Genomic DNA, 20,221 nt, shown 5'->3' with positions numbered 1-20,221 from the left:
GGCCCCAGTAACCCAGAGAACCTCTTATAAAATTCCACTGGGAACCCATCAGGTCCCGGGGCTTTACCCGATCGCATCGCCCCCCAGTCCATCTATCACATCCCCAAGCCCAACTGGGCCCCCCTGAGGCCTCCACCAGCTCCTCATTTACCTTTGGAAACTCTAGCCTCCCCAGGAATTGGTTCATGCCCTCCTCCCCAACCAGGGGTTCCGACCCGTATAGCTGGCTAAAAAAATTCATGGAACACTTCATTCACCGCCCCCGGGTCCGTCACCGTCTACCCCCTCAAATTCTTTATTTTCCCTATTTCTCTCGCCGCCTCCTGTTTCCTCAGCTGGTGTGCCAGCATCCTGCTAGTTTTCTCCCCATTTCATATATTGCCCCTTTTACCCTTCTCAGCTGACCCTCCGCCTTTCCAGTGGAAAGGAGCCCAAACACCATTTAAAGTCTCTGACGTTCCTTCAGGAGCTCCTCATCTGGAGATTCCGAATATCTCCTGTCCACCTGTAAGGTTTCTCCTACCAACCTGTCCAGCTCCGACCGCTCAGTTTTATCCCTGTGGGCTCGAATCGAAATACATTCCCCTCTAATGACCGCTTTCAGTGCCTCCCAGACCACCCCAGTCTCTCCAGTGTCATTGATATTTACATACCCCTGAATGGCCTCTCTCATTCGCTCACAGATCTCCTCATCCGCTAACAGCCCTGTATCTAGTCTCCACTGTAGGCACTGGGACATTCCCGTGTCTGCCCGTAGGTCTATCCAGTGTGGTGCATGATCTGAGACCACAATTGCTGAGTACTCAGTGTCCTCAACCCCTGCTAACAGTGTTTTATCTAGCACAAAGAAATCTCTCCTGGAGTACCCCTTATGTATGTGGGAGTTGAATGAATATTCCCTGCTCCTTGGTCTCTCAACTCTCCACGGATCTACCCCTCCTGTGCGCTCCATGAACCCCCGCAGTTCCTTTGCCATTGCTGATAGCTTCCCCGACCCAGCACTCGACCGGTCCATCCTCAGGTCCAGGACCGTATTAGCTTCCCCGACCCAGCACTCGACCGGTCCATCCTCAGGTCCAGGACCGTATTAAAGTCATCCCCCATGATCAGCCGGTGCGAGTCAAGGTCTGGGATCTTCCCCAGCACCTTCCTGATAAACGCAACATCATCCCAGTTTGGGGCATATAAGTTCACCAGCACCACTGCCATTCCCTCTAGCTTCCTGCTAACCATAATAAATTTGCCTCCCGGGTCTACCTCTATCCTCCCGACCTCGATGGTCACCCTTTTATTAATCAGGATAGCCACCCCCCTTGTTTTTAAAGTCCAGTCCTGAATGAAACACTTGCCTGACCCATCCCTTCTTTAATCTAATTTGGTCTCCCAGCTTCAAGTGCCACGTCCGCTTTTAACGGTCTCAGGTGTGCGAATACACAAGCTCTCTTAACCGGCCCGTTCAGTCCACAAACATTCCATGGGGGCTTGTGCCCCCCTCCCCTGTTGGTCAACCATGACCTTTCCTAGGCCAGCTCCTAGCCGTTGTCCGCACTTCACTTGATCCGCCCCTCGGCGGCTACCGCCATCTGATCTCCATCTCCAGTCTCTGAACTGTCCCTTACCCGTCAGCAGTAACCCCCCTCCCACCCACCCTCTCCCCCACTTCATCTTTCCTCAGCTCTCCCCCAACTTTGCTCCCATGAACCAGCTAGTTCAGCATCTCCCACCCTCTGGAGTCAAAATACCTGCCGACTGCCAGATTCTATCACACCGAGCAATAACACAAGCACTCAACACAGTAACAACAATCCCAAAAAGCAAACAAACCATCCCCCAACGCGCAGGGAACAAGGCAAACCCTCCCCTTCAACCGATTCTTATCAGTCCCCATCACCTTCAAACAGAATCAAACACAAAAGCAGCTTAAGCAAAATTATGCATGCAAGAATTAACCATCTTTCTTGCAGAAACTAAAACACCCCATCGCATCTTAAAAGCTCTTCCTTCTGAAATCCAGTACATAAAGCAATAAATCAAAATCAAATTACATAAGAAGAGAGGAAACAAAAAAAAAAAGACACCAAAACCCTTTTCTTCCTGAACATCGCAACTTAACTCACAGAATTATAAGACCAAAATTTTAAACAAGATAATGCAAAACACAGAACCATTTTTCTCACCTCCCCGCCAACCTGTCCCTTCCCCCAAACTCAGATCACGACAGTTTGAGTTTAAAAGTCGTTAAACCAGATTTCCAGATTCTACTCCTCCCCCTTTGACCGATTCTTATAAGTCACATCACCTACAAATAGAATCAAACACAATAGAAGAAGCTTCAAGCAGCTTAAGCAAAATTATGCATGCAAAAATCAACCATCTTTCTTACAGAGAATAACACACCCTGTCGCAACTTGAAAGTTCTTTCCTCTGTGATACAGTACATAAAGCAATAAATAAAAATCAAATTACATAAGAGAGGAAAGAAAAGAGAGGGGAAAAAAAATTTCAAAAAGAAAACACCAAAACCCTTTTCTTCCCAAACATCGCAACTTAACTCACAGAATTAAAAGACTGAAATTTTAAACAAGACAAAGCAAAATACAGAACCATTTTTCTCTCCTCCCCGCCCTCCATCCCCTCCCCCAAACTCAGCCCACCACAGTTAGAATTTAAAATGTCCTTAAACCAGATTATTGCCTTTCATAAAGTAGCCACCTCTTCCGGAGAATTAAAGTACAACTCCCGGTTCTCGTAGGTCACCCAAAGACGCGCGGGTATAACAGTCTGAATTTAATGTCTTTCTCAAACAGGGCCGCCTTTGTTGAAACTTGCTCTCCTCTTTGCGAGTTCTGGTCCCCAGTCTTGGTACACCCGGATCTCTGATTCTTCCTACATGTACCATTTCGTTTGCCTGGCCCACTTCAATGATACGCTCCTTGTCGAGGAATCGATGTAGCCTCACCACCATGGCCCTCGGGGACTCACAACCCTGGGGCCTACGTACGAGCACCCTATGTGCCCGGTTCACCTCCAGCGGCTTGTCAAACACATCGGCCCCGACCATCTCCTGCACCATCTTCCCCACATACGCTCCCGCATCTGATCACTCCTTTCCCTCTGGCAGCCCGACGATTCGGATATTTTGCCTGCGAGACCGGTTCTCCAAGTCTTCTACTTTATCCAGCAGTAATTTCTGGCTGTCTTGTAGTATGCTAATTTCCAAAGCCATTGCAGTGGACACCTCCTCTCGTTCAGTCGCCAGCTCCTGCAACATTAGAATCTCCTGTCCCTGGGTCGTCATTTTCTCCTCCACGCGGTCAACCATCTCCTTAATCGAGGCTATCATCTGGGTTACGTCACCGTACACCTTTTGCTGGCATGGGAGACTCGTGTGAGTCACATTAAATCTTTGAGCTGCCATTACATCTCGGTGGGCTTAGGGATAATTTGCTTTGAGTGTCTCATTTAAGAACTTCATTGACTACTCTCCCACCCCCCACTAAATTTGGATCAGCTCTCCTGCCACCAGAAATCGCATGTGGCCACCACTGCCATCATTTAAAAAAAAATTTAGGTTACCCAATTATTCTTTCCAATTAAAGGGCAATTTAGTATGGCCAACCCACCTACTCTGCACATTTTTGGGTTGTGGGGGCGAAACCCACGCAGACACGGGGAGAATGTGCAATCTCCACACGGACAGTGACCCAGAGCCGGGATCGAACCAGGGACCTCAGCGCCGTGAGGCAGTTGTGCTAACCACAAGGCCACCGCGCTGCCCGACCCCTGCCATCATGCTTGCTCCAGTGGGTTCTATTAAATTCCACCCAAGATTTCAGGTCAATGATCTTTTATCAGAACTTTTGAGGAAAGGTTATTGACCTGAAATGTTAACTCCGTTTCTCTCCGCAGATGGTGCCTGATCTACTGAGTAAAGTTGCACAGTCTCAGATGATCATAGGTTGCTTTCCCCTTTGAGGGGGAGAGCTGACTGGTGGTGATTTAACCTGAGGATCACCACACCTCAGGCGAGGAGTAAAGTTGAGAAGACGGGGCCTTCATGAATAACCTCAGCCAGTATGGGAATTGAACCCGTGCTGTTGACCTCGCTCTGCATCACGAAGCAGCTGTCCAGCCAACTGAGCTAAATTGGCAGAGATTTCTACTTTTTCTGTTTATAATTCAGATTTTCAACATATGCAGTATTTTGCTTTTGTAGAAAGAAGGATTATATTGAGAGAAAAAGGTAGAAAAAGCAAAAAAAAGGCATTTAAATGTTTAATATTTTGCTATCTTTAAGATGAATTTACTGCATGCAGGATTGAGACTCATTGGTTTGAGTGGTACCCTTACTGAGCCATAGAGTTTGATTGGCCTGCACAAATCACACGTTGTTAAATGGGTACCTGTTTTGTTAAGTACCAGATCTAACATTCTGTGGAGAGTTTAATTTCAGTTTGATATGTAAAACCAGCAAGTTCTTAAAAATAACAGGGAGGTTGAGGTTTAGCAGTTGTTTGTGTGGGGCTAATCAGCCAGCACGTTCTGGCGATTCACAACCTGGAATTTCACTTTGCCAGAGCTTGTTGGCCGCTGTGTGCATCATTAACACCATGTGTCATGAACGCTATGTTTCCAACAAGATTCAGGCCATCAGAAATCCAGGTAAGCAACAATATTTTCTGTCCTTTCTTAGAGGTATTATTTTTGTTCACAGCGGTCATTGTTGATATGTGAGTTTAAACAGTGAATGGTAGAGTTTGTAATTTGTTATGTTCCATTCATATTTGCAAATAGACCGTAAACTAATCAGATAAATGAAAATTGGTTATGGTAGATTTCTATCCTTTTAGCCCCTCAACCAATTTTATTTTATTCGCTCATGGGATGCAAGCATTGCTCAGTAAGGCCAACAATCACTGCTATCCAAATTGTCCTTGAGGAATAAGTGGTGAGCCAGCTGCTTACAATGCTGCACACAGTTTGGTGTAGGTATACCTGCATTACAGTTACTTGGGTTGAATATTGTACTCATGATGGATGTGCCTGCCAGTTTGCAGTTAATGTTTAGTTTTCTGTGCAAATTCCCAGTTTACGGGCGAGATTCTATGGCCTTCCCCACGGTGTATTTCTCGGCGGTGGGAGGCAGCCCCTTGTTGTCCAAGGGCAGATTTTTCTGGTCCTGCCGCTGTCAATGGAATTTCTCATTGAATCCACCCCATGCCACCGGGAAACCCACCAGCATGAACAGCCAAAAGATCTCACTCTACTTAGGCACAGTGTTCTTTCAAATTTGCCACAAACAGTCTTTTGAAGATTGTGATGGTGTCAGGCACCTTGATTTACAATGCAGTTAAGAGAAAGAGCTTGTAGGATACCATATTTAGAACAGTACAGCACAGAACAGGCCCTTCGGCCCTCAATGTTGTGCCAAGCATTGTCTGGAGCTTAGTTAGAAGAAAGAAGTACTGACTATAGTTGTACTGCATGACTTGCATTGTAATTTACTGTTTAAATGGCCCGGAATTTGCAGTCAGGCAAAGAAACGTTACTTACTGTTGATATCCAAGAAAACTGTCCACAGAGATCGAGACATCTAGAGATCTCTGTGAAAGGGGTTTCTTTTTCTCCTGGTGTCACTTTGAGTCTTTTAAGGGGATCATAAGGTGACCAGCAACGACAGGGTAAGCATCCAAAAACATTGAAGAATTCTCGCAGCAAACCAAGAAGCAAAGTGCACAGAAACTTTCACTTAAAGTTTTACAGACACCTAAATAAATGATTGGGACATACACATGGGATTAAGGTAGAGGCTGAAATATCATAAACAAACCATTCTTTAAAAAAGAATTAAATCAGCAGTAGTTAATTTATTTTGCTGTTAAAAATCCAGTTGCATCTCTATCAACAAGGTGTACCTTTCAAGAGTTCATAAACGAGACTAAATAAAAGGGCACACTTTGGTCAGCTAAGTGATTTCTATTTGATTGCAGTCTGGGTTGCGTCTCAACAGAGTGCTGTGTCGGGAAGCATAGAATCACTGACAACAACTTCTTGATTTCCACATTTAATTGAGAATATGCAGACACCAGTACTTTGTCAGCTTCAAAGAAGCAATTACACCAAATTCTCACGGTTTAACCATCATTGCTCCAACAAAATCTGGACCAAATTATTGATAATTAAAAATTAATTGGATATATCACAGTTTATTTCCATTACTTTAATGCATCACATCTGCACACTGAAACGCACCCTACTTATCCGTGTTAAATATTCTGTAGGTGCTACAAAGTATCCCAAATTGCCATGATTCAGTACTGGATCCTTTGCAGAGCCAGCTGTTAGACTGGGGAGGTTGGGCCTGGTTGATGGAAAGGAAATTGGAGATGTGGAGAAAAAGGCTGGGCCATTTTTAGTGCAGAATTTATTTCCAGAAAAGATCAGTTGAAAACATCAAGGAGCATGATAGTTTATTTCATCTTTACAATATTCATTGGCATATTTGATGCACATTACATCATGACACCTGAGTGTTTGAAAAACCAACAAAGTCTGCTAAACATCTCTTAATATAAGAAAACTGTGCTCCATTTATTAAAAAGTCAGTTAATTCAGAACACTTCTACAGATATAGCCTCTAATGGGCATTAAATCACCAAATAATGCCAGGTGTTTGGTTTATATATGTTTATATTAACTTAAAAATTGAGAACGTTTAAAGCAAATCAAATTAATCTTTTGGTGGGTTTTGTTACTGAATGTAACAGAAAACTTCCAATATACCAAGTAGCTACAAATACTGTGTCTATGATGGCACAACACAGCCATTAGTGAGTGACTTTGGTCACAGATCCAGAGTATACAGATAGAAAATGAACAGGCATCAAAAAGATTTTACAAAGTTCATGGAAGTATCATCTGTGCACAGCACTGTTCAGAGTTAAATATTGTAAACTGTGAGCTTTGTTATCCCAGATTACATTTTATTACCATTGGGCATGGATAAATTTCACATATTTGGGCATTTATCCTTTGTTTTTCATCTCTCAGCAGAGATTTAAAAGGTTGCTATTGAATTCCATGACTGATCGGAGACCAGTGATTGGTTAATATGAAGTCCAGCCTGTAAAGTTCAAGTGATATTCAAGCTGTGCTAAGCTTCCAACTGCACTGTTCATTAGGACAGAGCTGTCCTTGTACAAGGTCAACTGCATTTTCAGGTTTCACTTCACTGGCTATTTTTCACTGTTTGTGGAAATTGAGCAGAACGTTGAAACAAGGTGGTATTGGATGGACTATGCATTTTTTAAACATTAGGATTTACATGCATACAACTACAACCCAAACAATGCTGGATCGACTCTCAGAAAGGTTTTTGCATTGCTTGGCTTTCATGAGTTCCAAATGTTCACCAAATAATTGTTAGGATCCCGAAGAGAACCCAACTATTTATAATTTGTAAAATTGTGAAGAAATGTTACTGCACCACAGGAGTGATAAGACTGACCCATAGGTATCTTTTATATTCAAACAAACTTTAATTTAAACACTGAATTAACCACATTAACAACAGAGAAATAGCTTTACAGACCACAGTTATAACAGTTCTCAAGTAAAAGAAAAATTTGAACTTCCTAAATTTTCCTCTATATTCCAATTAAACAAACCAACATAGTTCAAATACCACTCATGAATAAAGTTAATAACTAGGTGTTTACTTGCTTTTCTCTGTGCAGAACCTTTGGAGAGAGAACCATTCAGGACCAAAACTGAAATACCTATTCAGATGAGAATTCTAGGAACTAACTTTTCAGACAGACCTCCTCCCCTTAATTACATCATCTGTACCCAAATCAGAAGTTAAATCCATTTAGCCAGGACCAACCACAATACCCCTTATAAATTATCTACATCCCAGTTGTCCACAGAATCCCTACAGTGCAGAAGGAGGCCATTTGGTCCAGTGAGACCATACCAACTCTCCAAAAGAGCACCCTAGGCCAACTCTCCGACCCTATTTCCACCTAACCTGCACATCTTTGGACTCTTAAAGGGCAATTTATCATGGCCAATCCACCTAATCTACACATCTTTGCAGTGTGGGAGTATTACGATCCCAGACTAGACCCTAACAGTGACTAGGATACTGGACTGAAATCCCAATATTTTATTTTATTTTGTAATACTGTGAGGAAAGGATTCTTCGTTCCAGGAGTGATTTCACATATAGTGTTGTGGTGTTTGAAAACAAAACTTTTATTACTAACACAGTATTAAAATCTTTAACGTCACACCAAAAAGAGCTTACAATTGCCCTTTAAACAATACTACTCAACAGAGTGGATACAAAACCCTTACTTGATATCTTTATTCCTACTTATACAACAAGATTATAGACCATCTCAGCTCTCAATCCACCTTAAGTACCAATGGCACAGAAGAATACTTGCTTTACAGAGTTATTATTTGAGAAAGAGATCTCTTGATACTGTTTTACAGAACTGATCTGACTCCAGTCCGAACCCCTGCAGAAACTCTGGGTGTCTTCAAAAGCTGTTTTAAACTGGCTTGTTTCAGCTTCCCCTTGTTCTCATACAAGTCTGCACTGCTTTAAATAGTTCATGTGTTTAAACTAAGTTAGAGTGAGAGCAGGACTGTTGCCCTGTGCACACCTTCAGCCAGATCAAAACTGAAACTGAAAAATGATTGTCAAAAATCCTGATGCCTTAGTTCCACCCAGCAATGACATCATCTCACCAGCTGAACCTAATGTACTCCCCAGAGGATCTCCTTAATCAAAACAAAATTCCAATATCAAAGCTTTTATGATGGTTAATTGCACCTCAGGCTAGTAAAAGCTTTGTTGTCTTGCAAACTAAGGTTTTATTAAAAACATGACTGCAGCAGTCAAACACACACCAACCCATGTTTTAATCCTTACTTCACCAAACACTTATCATCCAATATGACTAATCCAATATTAATCACAGGGAGAAAACCAAAGCACCTGGAGGAAACCCATGCAGACATGGGGAGAATCTGCAAATTCCACACAGTCACCCAAGGCCAGAATCTATCCGGGGTCTCCGGCGCTGTGAGACAGCAGTGCTAGCCACTGTACCTCCATTAGCAGAATATTTCACCTGAAAAATCAATGATTACCTCACTTTCACAACCCTTTAATCACAACTTTAGCAAACAGACTGTCTGTAAGCATCTTAAACCTAGGTGTTAATAACATTACTGCAAAAATATAAACTATGACCATGGGCGGGATTCTCCGCAATCGGCGCGATGTCCGCCGACTGGCGCCAAAAACGGCGTGAATCAGTCCGGCATCGCACCGCCCCAAAGGTGCGGAATTCTCCACATCTTGAGGGGCCGAGCCCTCACCTTGAGGGGCTAGGCCCGAGCCGGACTGATTTCCGCCCCACCAGCTGGCGCGGAAATGACTTCGCCGGGCGACGCATGCGCGGGAGCGTCAGTGGCCGCTCACGGCATCCCCGCGCATGCGCAGTGGAGGGGGTCTCTTCCGCCTCCGTCATAGTGAAGACCATGGTGAAGGCGGAAGGAAAAGAGTGCCCCCACGGCACAGGCCCGCCCGCGGATCGGTGGGCCCCGATCGCGGGCCAGGCCACCGTGCGGGCACCCCCCGGGGCCAGATCACCCCGCGCCCACCCCAGGACCCCGGAGCCCACCCACGCCATCTGCTCCCGCAGGTAAGAAAGGTGGTTTAATCCAAGCCGGCTGGCGTGGGTCGACAGCGGCAGGACTTCGGCCCATCGCGGACCGGAGAATCGCCGGGGGTGGGCCCGCCGACCGGCGTAATTTCCGCCGACAGGCGCGGCGCGATTCCCGCCCCCGCCGAATCTCTGGGGGCGGGAGAATTCAGGACACGGCGGGGGGTCGGAGAATCGCACCCAATAACTTTCATTCATCACACCTCCCCCTTAAAAAAATTAACCATCAATATAAAAAGATGGCTTCATTTTCCAAAGTCATTCCAACTTTAAGTACTGCTTATTACTAAACACTATTACACTATAAGATACGTATCTTGTCATATCCACGCATGCAGGTTAAAACATCAGTACAGTCCATTTCAGTCTTTTTTTCCCCAACTTTAAACATTCCATTCTTCTCACATCTCAAAATTGTGATAAAGCATCTAGATTATGTTTTCTCTTCCTGCTACATGTATAATTTTCAAGTTAAATGGTTGCAGCAATAACCTCATCCAAACAGTCTTGCGTTACAATGTATAAACGTCTCTAGAAGCTTCATGGGTTATAGTCTGTATAAACAATTGTCTCTGATGAATTGTTAGCAAACTAAATGCCAAAATGTTGCAATGCCAATAGCAAACTCAACATTTCCTTTTTGACAGTCAAATACTTATTTTGATGAACATTTAGTTTACTGGAAAAATAATCAACATGTCTTTCCAGACATTTGTCATCTTCTTGTGGGCAGCACCAATGCCCAAATCACTGGCCACTTTAAATTGCTTGTCATAATTCAGTGTTGTCAAAACTGGTGCTGTGGTTAGCATGGTTTTCAGATTATCAAATGCCTCCTGACATTCTGACGTCCAATAAAATTTCCTGTTCTTTTTTCAGAAGTTCAGTCAGTGAGCAATCACACTGCTAAAACCTGGTACGAATTTTCTGTAGAAACTACTCCTGCCCAGAAATCTCATAACTTCTCTTCTCGTTGATGGTATTGGGAACTCACCAATAAGTTTCATTTTCAAGTTATGTGGGGCCATTAGGTCATGTCCAATAGTATGGCCTAAGAATGTGACTGGGGCTTTCACAAACTCACTTTTAGTCACATTTACCAACAACCAAGCCAGCCTCTTGCAGTCGATTGACCAAATGTTCCTTCTACATTTGAATGAACACCACCAAATAATCATTGCACACTGCATAATTATTCAGTCCAGAAATTACATTATTGGGTGTCTTTGGAATGTTGTTAGAAAATTCTTCATTCCAAATGGCACAACTTTAAACTGCTACAGACCATTTGGCATTACAAAAGCCAAAACTTCCTTTGCCTTTTCTGATAAAGGTACTTTCAGTAAGTCAAGTTTAGTAAGTCAATGTGTCATGTGAATGTCACTTTAAGAAATGTTTGTCTTCTTAAGTAGCTGCAGTGATGTCATTCTCTGCTTTTAACTTTTGCTTTGAGCTGGGAACTGTTTTTGGCTCTGTGTTTAGTTTCGCTTTCAGTTGGAGAGCTATATTCAAAGCAAGCAGATGTGTATTGATCTCTCTCTCTGCAATCTAAAGAATGTCTCCAGATCACTTGATGATTTCAAAGTAATATCTGTTTTTGTAAGGAATGCAAACCTACTGTCTTTGTTAAAAATGGGTTTTTGACTTATGGATGTTGTTTGGACAGTTATTAAGTGTTACCTATAGAGTACTGTATCTTTTTGAGGGGTTATCAGTGTTGGTAGTTGGTAAGATGTTTACTGTGGGCTTAGAAAATGTTAACTGGATTCATAGAATAAACATTGTTTTTGTTTAAAAATACTTTTAGTTCTCTGTTGCATCACACCTGTAAAGTGGGCCCTTGTGCTCCCCATAACCAAAATCTATTAAAAGTTGTGGGTCAGGTGAACTCCATAATATACTTTGGTATTCTCTAAACACTGGCCCATAATAAATTTAATTTGCTTGTCCCACATTTCCACTGCAGTCATCCAAACGAGGAACAGGATATGAATCAGACTTTGTTACTGCATTGACTTTCCTATATTCCACACAATCGTTGCGTTCCATCTGGTTTTGGTACTATCAAAATAGATGAGCTCCAATCATTGCAACTCACTTCAATGTTATTATTCTGAAGCATGCTTTCAATCTCCTTTTGAACCTGTGCCAACTTTGGTGGACTCCGTCTTTATGGATATTGCTTGATTGGAACAGAACTTCCTACATCTACATCATGTATAATCATCTTTATGCTTCCTAATTTGTTCCCACATATAGCTCTATGTAACTGTAATTACTCTTTCAGGTCATTCTGATTTTCATCTCGCAGGTAACTCAGTAATTTATCCAAATTTGTTATTAGTTCCTCATAGTCCAGTCTAATTTGTGGAATGTCACATTCAGAATCCTCTGGATTTATCTCTTCTTCCTGAGTTATAACTATTAATACATCCTCCTGTTTCCTTCCTTACAAAATAGCTTTTGAGCATATTAACAAGAAACATTGAGTTTTCCTTCCATCTGGCGTTGTTATCAAATAATTGACCTCACTCAATTTCCTTTCAATTTGAAAAGGCCCATTAAATCTTGTTCTTAATGGTTCACCTACCACTGGTAATAGCAATAATACTTTCTCCCCACTAACCAATCTACGAGTTTTTGCTTTCTTATCTCTCTTTTTTATCACATGTTGGGACAATTTGAAATGCTTTCTAGCCAACTCACAAGCCCTATTTAATCTCTCCCTAAAGTTTGATACACAACCCAGCAATGTAGTCCCAGTGTGCTGCCCCACCAATTTCTTAATCAGTGTAAGTGGAAGGATATAGATAGGCTGGTTAGATGGGCCGAACAGTGACAAATGGAATTGAATCCTGAAATGTGTCAGGTAATGCATTTTGGGAAGACTAACAAGACAAGAGAATATACAATGACTGGTCAGACCCCCTAGGAAATATAGAGGATCAGAGGGACCTTGATGTGCATGCCAGCAGGACAGGTAGATAAAGTGATTAAGAAGGCATATGCGATACTTGCACCCAGGAATTATAAAGAAAAGTAGGAACATTTGACAGTAGAACATATGAAGCATTTTGAAAAAAAATTAATGAACTAATGGCGCAAATAGAAACAAAAGGGTGTGATTTGGTGGCGATTACTGAGACATGGTCACAAGGAGACCAGGTGTGGGAGTTGAATATCCAAAGATACTCAGTATTTTGGAAAGATAGACTGAAAGGAAAAGGACCTCCTCACTGCACAGGACCTTCAACCAACGCTACACACCAGATATATCGATGACATTTTTTTCCTTTGGACCCACAGCGAAGAATCACTGAAACGACTATACAATGACATCAATAAGTTCCATCCCACCATCAGGCTCACCATGGACTACTCTCCAGAATCGGTTGCATTCTTGGAAACACGCATCTCCATCAAGGACAGCCACCTCAGCACTTCGCTTTACCGCAAGCCCACAGATAACCTCACGATGCTCCACTTCTCCAGCTTCTATCCTAAAAACATTAAAGAAGCCATCCCCTATGGACAAGCCCTCCATATACACAGGATCTGCTCAGACGAGGAGGAATGTAACAGACATCTGCAAATGCTGAAAGACGCCCTCGTAAGAACGGGATATGGCGCTCGACTCATCAATCAACAGTTCCAATGCGCCACAGCAAAAATCTGCAACAACCTCCTCAGAAGACAAAAACAGCAGGTTTGCGTGGGTTTCACCCCCACAAACCAAAAATGTGCAGGGTAGGTGGATTCAACACGCTAAATTGCCCCTTAATTGGAAAAAGATTAATTGGGTACTCTAAATGTATTTTTTAAAAAGAAGACAAACACCGGACACAACCAACAGAGTACCCTTCATCGTCCAGTACTTCCCCAGAGCGGAGAAACTACAACATCTTCAACACATCATCGATGAAGATGAACATCTTGCCAAGGCCATCCCCACACTCCTACTACTTGCCTTCAAGCAACCACACAACCTCAAACAGACCATTATTTGCAGAAAACTACCCAACCTTCAGGGGAACAGCGACCACGGCACCACACAACCCTGCCATGGCAACTTCTGCAAGACGTGCCAGATCATCAACATGGGTACCACCATTACTTGTGAGAACACCACCCGCCAGGTACGAGGTACATACTCGTGCGACTCAGCCAATGTTGTCTACCTCATACGCTGCAGGAAAGGATGTCCCGAGGCGTGGTACATTGGCGAAACCATGCAGACATTGCAACAACAGATGAACGAACATTGCGCGACAATCGGCAGGCAGGAATGTTCCCTTCCAGTCGGGGAATACGTCAGCACTCAAGGGCATTCAGCCTCTGATCTTCGTGTAAGCATTCTCCAAGGTAGCCTTCAGGACGCACGACAATGCAGAATCGACGAGCAGAAACTGATAGCCAAGTTCCGCAAGTTCCGCACGCAACCGGGACCTTGGATTCTTGTCTCATTACATTCACCCCCCCCCCCCTCCCCCACCATCTGGCCTCAGCTTGCAAAGTCCTACCAACTATCCTGGCTTGAGACAATTCACACCTCTTTAACCTGTGATTGTCCCTCTCTCCAGTTGCTCCGTCTAGATCTGTAAAGACTTAATTACCTGCAAATACACACATTCAAAGTATCGTCTTGCATCATTGACTTTGTCAATATATGTGATTGTGGAACCCACCCTTTCACTCACCTGATGAAGGAGCTGCACTCCGAAAGCTAGTGATTCGAAACAAACCTGTTGGACTTTAACCTGGTGTTGTAAGACTTCTTACTGTGTCCATCCCAGTACAACGGCGGCATCTCCACATCATAGACTGGATTGATCAAATTGGCAAGGGTAACCTCGAAGGAGAGTTCATTAAATGTATTAGAGATTGTTTCTTGGAACAATATGTTGTGGAACCAACCAGGGAGTAGGCTACTCTTGCTTTGATATTGTGTAATGAGGAGGGATTAATTGATGACCTCATATTTAAGGAAGCAGGCCATTTGGCCCATCGATTCTGCACCGGCACTTGGAAAGAGCACCTTACCTAAGCCCCTAACTCCATCCTATCCCTTCATCTCCACCCTATCCCCGTAACCCTACCTAACCATTTTTTTGGGACACTAAGGGCAATTTAGCATAGCCAATCCACCTAACCTGCACATCTTTGGATTGTGGGAGGAAACTGGAGCATCTGGAGGAAACACACGCAGACAGTGACCCAAGCTGGGAATTGAACCTGGGACTGGAGCTGTGAAGCAACTGTGCGAACCACAGTGCTACCATGCTGCCCATTTCTATCGCCAATGTCTATTCCTTTTGTTTGCAATGCTGCCTGACTCAAAAACTCGAGAAAAGAAAATTACTGCAGATGCTGGAAACTGATGCTGAATCTCTCAACAACTTCTCCTTTAAGTCATCCCATTTTCTCCAAATCAAAGGTGTAGCAATGGGTACCCGCATGGGTCCTAGCTACGCGTACCTTTTTATGGGGTATGTGGAACTGTTATGGGTCAGGGTTTAGAGAACCCCAAAGTGTATCATGGAGTTCACCTGACCCACAACTTCTAATAGACTGTGGTATGGGGAGCACATAGCCCACTCTCCAGGTGTGGTACAGCAGAAATGGAAAAGTATTTTTTTTAAAGCAAAACAATGTTTATTCTATGAACTCAAGTTAACCTTTTTAATATATACAGTGAACATCTTAGCAACCATTAATTCACATACAATCCCTAAAAACTACAACACTAAGTAATCCTTTAAGCTTTCCTTTTAACATCCATACAACTTAAAACACCTTTTACCAGAAGCACATCAGGTTAAAGTCACTACTGTTATTAGTTTTAAATCACCAGGATCGATTTACAGTCTTTAGATTACAGAGAGAGATTCATACACCTTCTGCCTGTGATTGCTGCTATCCAGCTCTGAAAACAAACTAAAACACACCCTGCAGCAAATAGCCTAAAACAGAAGTAAAAAGCTGACAGACAGCCCAGCTCCACCCACTCTCTGACATCACTGCAGTAGTAAACACCCATTTCTTAAAGGTACTCTCACACGACAAGAACATTCCTTGTTCCAGGCCTACCCGGGTCTTCTCCCACAACTCCTTTACCAGTACATTGATGAGTATTTTGGTGCCGCTTCATGCTGTCGGCCGGACCTGGAAATATTCAGCAACTTCACTTCCAGTTTCCACCCCTCCATCACTTTCACCTGTCCATCTCAGACACTTTTCTTCCCTTCCTGGATCTTTCTGTCTCCATTTCCGGCAATAGACTATCTACCATTATCCACTACAAGCCCACTGACTCCCACAGCTATCTGGACTACAGCTCTTCGCACCCTACACCCTGTAAGGACCCCATCTCTTTCAGCTCCTTCGCCTCCGTCGAATTTGTTCCGATGTTGCCACTTTCCAAAATGGTGCTTCGAAAATGTGTTCCTTCTTCCTCAACCGTGATTTCCCACGCACAGTTGTTGACAGGGCCCTCAACAGTGTACGATCCTGTGCCACCACCCTCCCCCCCCCCCCACTCCCCTCCCTCTGAGAACAAGGGTAGAGTCCCCCTTGTTCTCACATTTCACCCCCCCGTCTCCGTAATCCTCCGCCATTTTCGCCAACTTCAGCATGATGCTACCACCAAACACATCTTCCCTTCACTCCCTCTGTCAGTATTCCGCAGAGACTGTTCCCTTAGAGATAATCTTGTCCACTCCTCCACCATACCCAACACCTATCCCATCAGCCATGGCACCTTCCCGTGCAAACGCAGAAGATGTTACTCCTGCCCCTTTACCTCTTCCATGCTTAACATCCCAGGCCCAAAACACTCATTCCAGGGTTAAGCAGCGTTTCATTTGCATCTCTTTCAATTTGGTCTATTGCATTCGCTGTTCCCAATGTGGTCTCTTTATATCGGAGAGACCAAACGCAGACTGGGTGATCGCTTTGCTGAGCACCTTCGGTCTGTGCGCATTCAGGACCCTGACCTTCCCGTTGCTTACCATTTTAACACAAGACCCTGCTCCCATGCCCACATGTCTGTCCTCGGCCTGCTGCAATGTTCCAATGAAGCTCGATGCAAATTGGAGGAACAACATCTCATCTTCCGGTTAGGCACGCTACAGCCTTCCGGTCTCAACATCGAATTCAACAACTTCAGATGATTAGCTCTACACCACCTCGACCCATTTGTTTTCATCCCATTTCATTTTAACTGTCTTTTACCATTTATTTCTTTCTCGTCTTTCTTTATGTATATTTACCCTCCCCATCTTACCCACCTTTCCCTATCCTTTCTCCCCTTTGCTTCCCCTTCCCCTCCCCCTACATCTATATCTGTCACAGTTTACCCTCTGATGTTAGTTTCTCTGCTGTTTGGCCTTTCACACCTTTTGTTCTCTCTGGGGACTGCCATTAGCACTCTTTCTCTTGGTTTCTGTGGCCATTAGCACTCTTTTCCCTTGGTATCTGTGTCTATGACTCATCTTTCATTCTCACTCCACAGTATAAATATTTCCCACTTTCTCTGCCTTTTAGCTTTGACAAAGTGTCAGCTGGTCTCGAAACATCAGCTCTTTTCTCTCCCCACAGATGCTGCCAGATCTGCTGAGATTTTCCTGCATTTTTTCTTTGGCTACCTTAGTCAAGTTCTCTTAAATTGGAAAATACAGACTGTATCACCTAAAAATCTATCATTTGGTACTGCAACACCTAAAGATATTAATATTAAAAATATTTATTTAAAAATTTCAACAATTCATTGGTCACCTTACTGTAAAACATTTGTGTAAGTTAAATTGCACATTTAAGACTCCAGGTATTAATCACTTTTTCCCCACTTAATAATGTGTGCAAAGACGACAATGAGCGATGCTTCAGGTAAGCAGGTCTCGACGATTGCACCACTTCATAACTCAACCAACCAATGAACATTTGCAAAAGGAACAGATTAAATTGCTCAATGCACAGCTGAAATAACAAAGATAAACACAGTGCTAACAGCCAGCAGAACTGCTTGTCCGATAAGAGACTTGTCTAAATGCTGGGTTAGCCTCGCTGGGTTAGCCTCGTGGTTCATTAAGTGTTCAAAAAAGATCTCAGTGCAAGCCCTATCCATCTATTGAAATAATAACTGCAGGATTTGTAGAATTTATGAATATAGCAAAATGATTGTTCAACATAAATATTACTTGTTCTATTCCATTTGTCTAATAGTGGTTTCTGAAGTCAGATATAGAAATATATGCACATGCATACAGATATTTGAGAGAAAAGTATTTTCATGCTGGAGTTATACCTGTACAATTAGTGCAAAGCTATAACAAAGAGCAATTAGATCTCAAGTTTTTTTTAAACTGCATAGCTCTACTGATTCTCACCTTTGAAAGCTTTTGCAATGTAGTGTTAGCTCCAGTTTAACAGCTAGCATGGACAGAGCACTCAATAATCCAAGCTATGGATTATTATGTTGCCATAGCTTGTATCTATTTATTAGCACAAGCACACCCCATTAAATGCGAAGGCAAATGGAATGTTGCCCTTAATTTCAACGGGAATGGAGTATAAAAATAGGGAAGTCCTGCTAAAACTATACAGGGCACTAGTTAGACCACACCTGGAATACTGTGAACAGATTTGGTCCCCTTTTCTATGGAAGATATACTGGCATTGGAGGCAATCCAGAGAAGATTCACAAGGTTTATCCTGGGTATGGACAAAGTTTCTTATGAGGCGTGGTTGAGTAGATTGGGCCTGTACTCATTGACGTTGAGAAGAATGAGAGGTGACTTTATTGAGATACACGGAATTCTCAGGTGGCTTGACAGGGTAGATGCTGAGAGGATGTTTCCTCTTGTGGGTGGGTCTAGGATTAGAGGGCATAATCTCAGAGTAAGGCGACGTCCATTTAAGCCAGAAATGAGGAGAATTTTTTTTCTCTGAGGATATTAAATCTGTGGAATTCTTTACGGCAAAGAGCTGTAGAGCTGGGTCATTAAGTATGTTCAAGGCTGAGATAAACAGATTTTTAATCAGCAAGGGAATTAAGGGCGATGGGGATAAGGCAGGAAAATGGAGTTGAGGATTATCAGATCAGCCATGATCTCATCGAATGGCGAGCAGACCTACTTTAGCTCTTACGTCTTATGGTCTTATAGTTGGTAGAGTCACATTAGCTAACAGATCTGACGTGAATCTGCCTGTGTTATTCAACTCTCATACACTGAATGCTTCAGATTCCTCTGAAACACGAGGTATCACTGCCCATATAAAAGAGCACCGTCACATGATGCAGTGCATGTATCTAAATATACACTGAACATAGTATTTCAGTGAAAAACTAGACTACTGTGCAGGACTGACTGAGATGACATTATTGATATGCCTTGTAAATTGAAGATGAAAATAACAAGGTCATAAATCAAATAATAAACATTTTTATAATCTCATGGATAGCTTATGGAGACTTTACATTTGTAGAAAAGAGTATATTTCTTGCTGTCTCTAAATGATAAGATCATCACGAGAGACAGGAATTCATCAATGGAGGCAATTTGTACCATTAACCGTTCCCAGTGTACTGTTCTGATTCTCTGTACCCAGTTTAAATTGAGCCGTAACCAATTGCAATTGAGTTTAAGTGGCAACAGGGTGAACAGGATGCCATCTTCCAATTCTAATTATTCATTACATGACAATTAACTAATCCAGAATTTCTTCAGAGTTGCTGCCACTCCACTGCCATAACTTTGGTGAAAAGTGTGGTAGAAATTCCATTTCCACATTTAATAACAGGCAAGTAGAAAAGGCCTCTTCACTTCTGTACAAAGTTTCTTCAATTCTCTGAGCAGCCACAGAGTGGCACACGAGTGCTGCTATGATACTCCCTTATACTGCTGTCATATATCAATACGGAGGAGGTGGCAAATTACCAGCATCTTTCACAGCATTAGGAATATTATACATTATAATACAGTATCACCAGTGAACGGGATGGGAGATTTTATAACAGATGGATAACATTATGAGCTAGGAATATGATAAATCAAGTACTTTCACTTGTAAATAGTTTGAACGATCAATTATGCCATGCCTGTACAGACTACAAGTGGAGGATTGTTTTTCAATTTGCACGTAGGCAGAAATTCAGGAGATTTGGCAGTTTTTTTTTTAGTCCGTTTGTCTCTTTCAAGGTGAAGCACTCTGGTGATGTTGAAGGGAAAGATTTTCTACCCAGTTAACTTCAGCTTCAGGTCTAATGCAGCACAACTAACCAACGGCAGCCAATTTCCTTCCGTGAATTGAGCTCATACTAAATATCAGTAAATGTACTACAAGTCAGAGGTCTGCTGGATCTCTGGGTCCCAGTCGGATGCTAAGCCTCTGAACCAGGTTTACCCTGAGCTGATGAAGTCGCTAGGGTGCGGCCGAGATTCAGAGAAGGATGGCAGCGACACTCCAGGAGGTCCATTGCCAAT

The sequence above is a fragment of the Scyliorhinus torazame genome, chromosome 10 (assembly GCF_047496885.1).
Source record: "Scyliorhinus torazame isolate Kashiwa2021f chromosome 10, sScyTor2.1, whole genome shotgun sequence".
NCBI lineage: Eukaryota > Metazoa > Chordata > Chondrichthyes > Carcharhiniformes > Scyliorhinidae > Scyliorhinus > Scyliorhinus torazame.
This window is presented reverse-complemented; position numbering follows the sequence as displayed.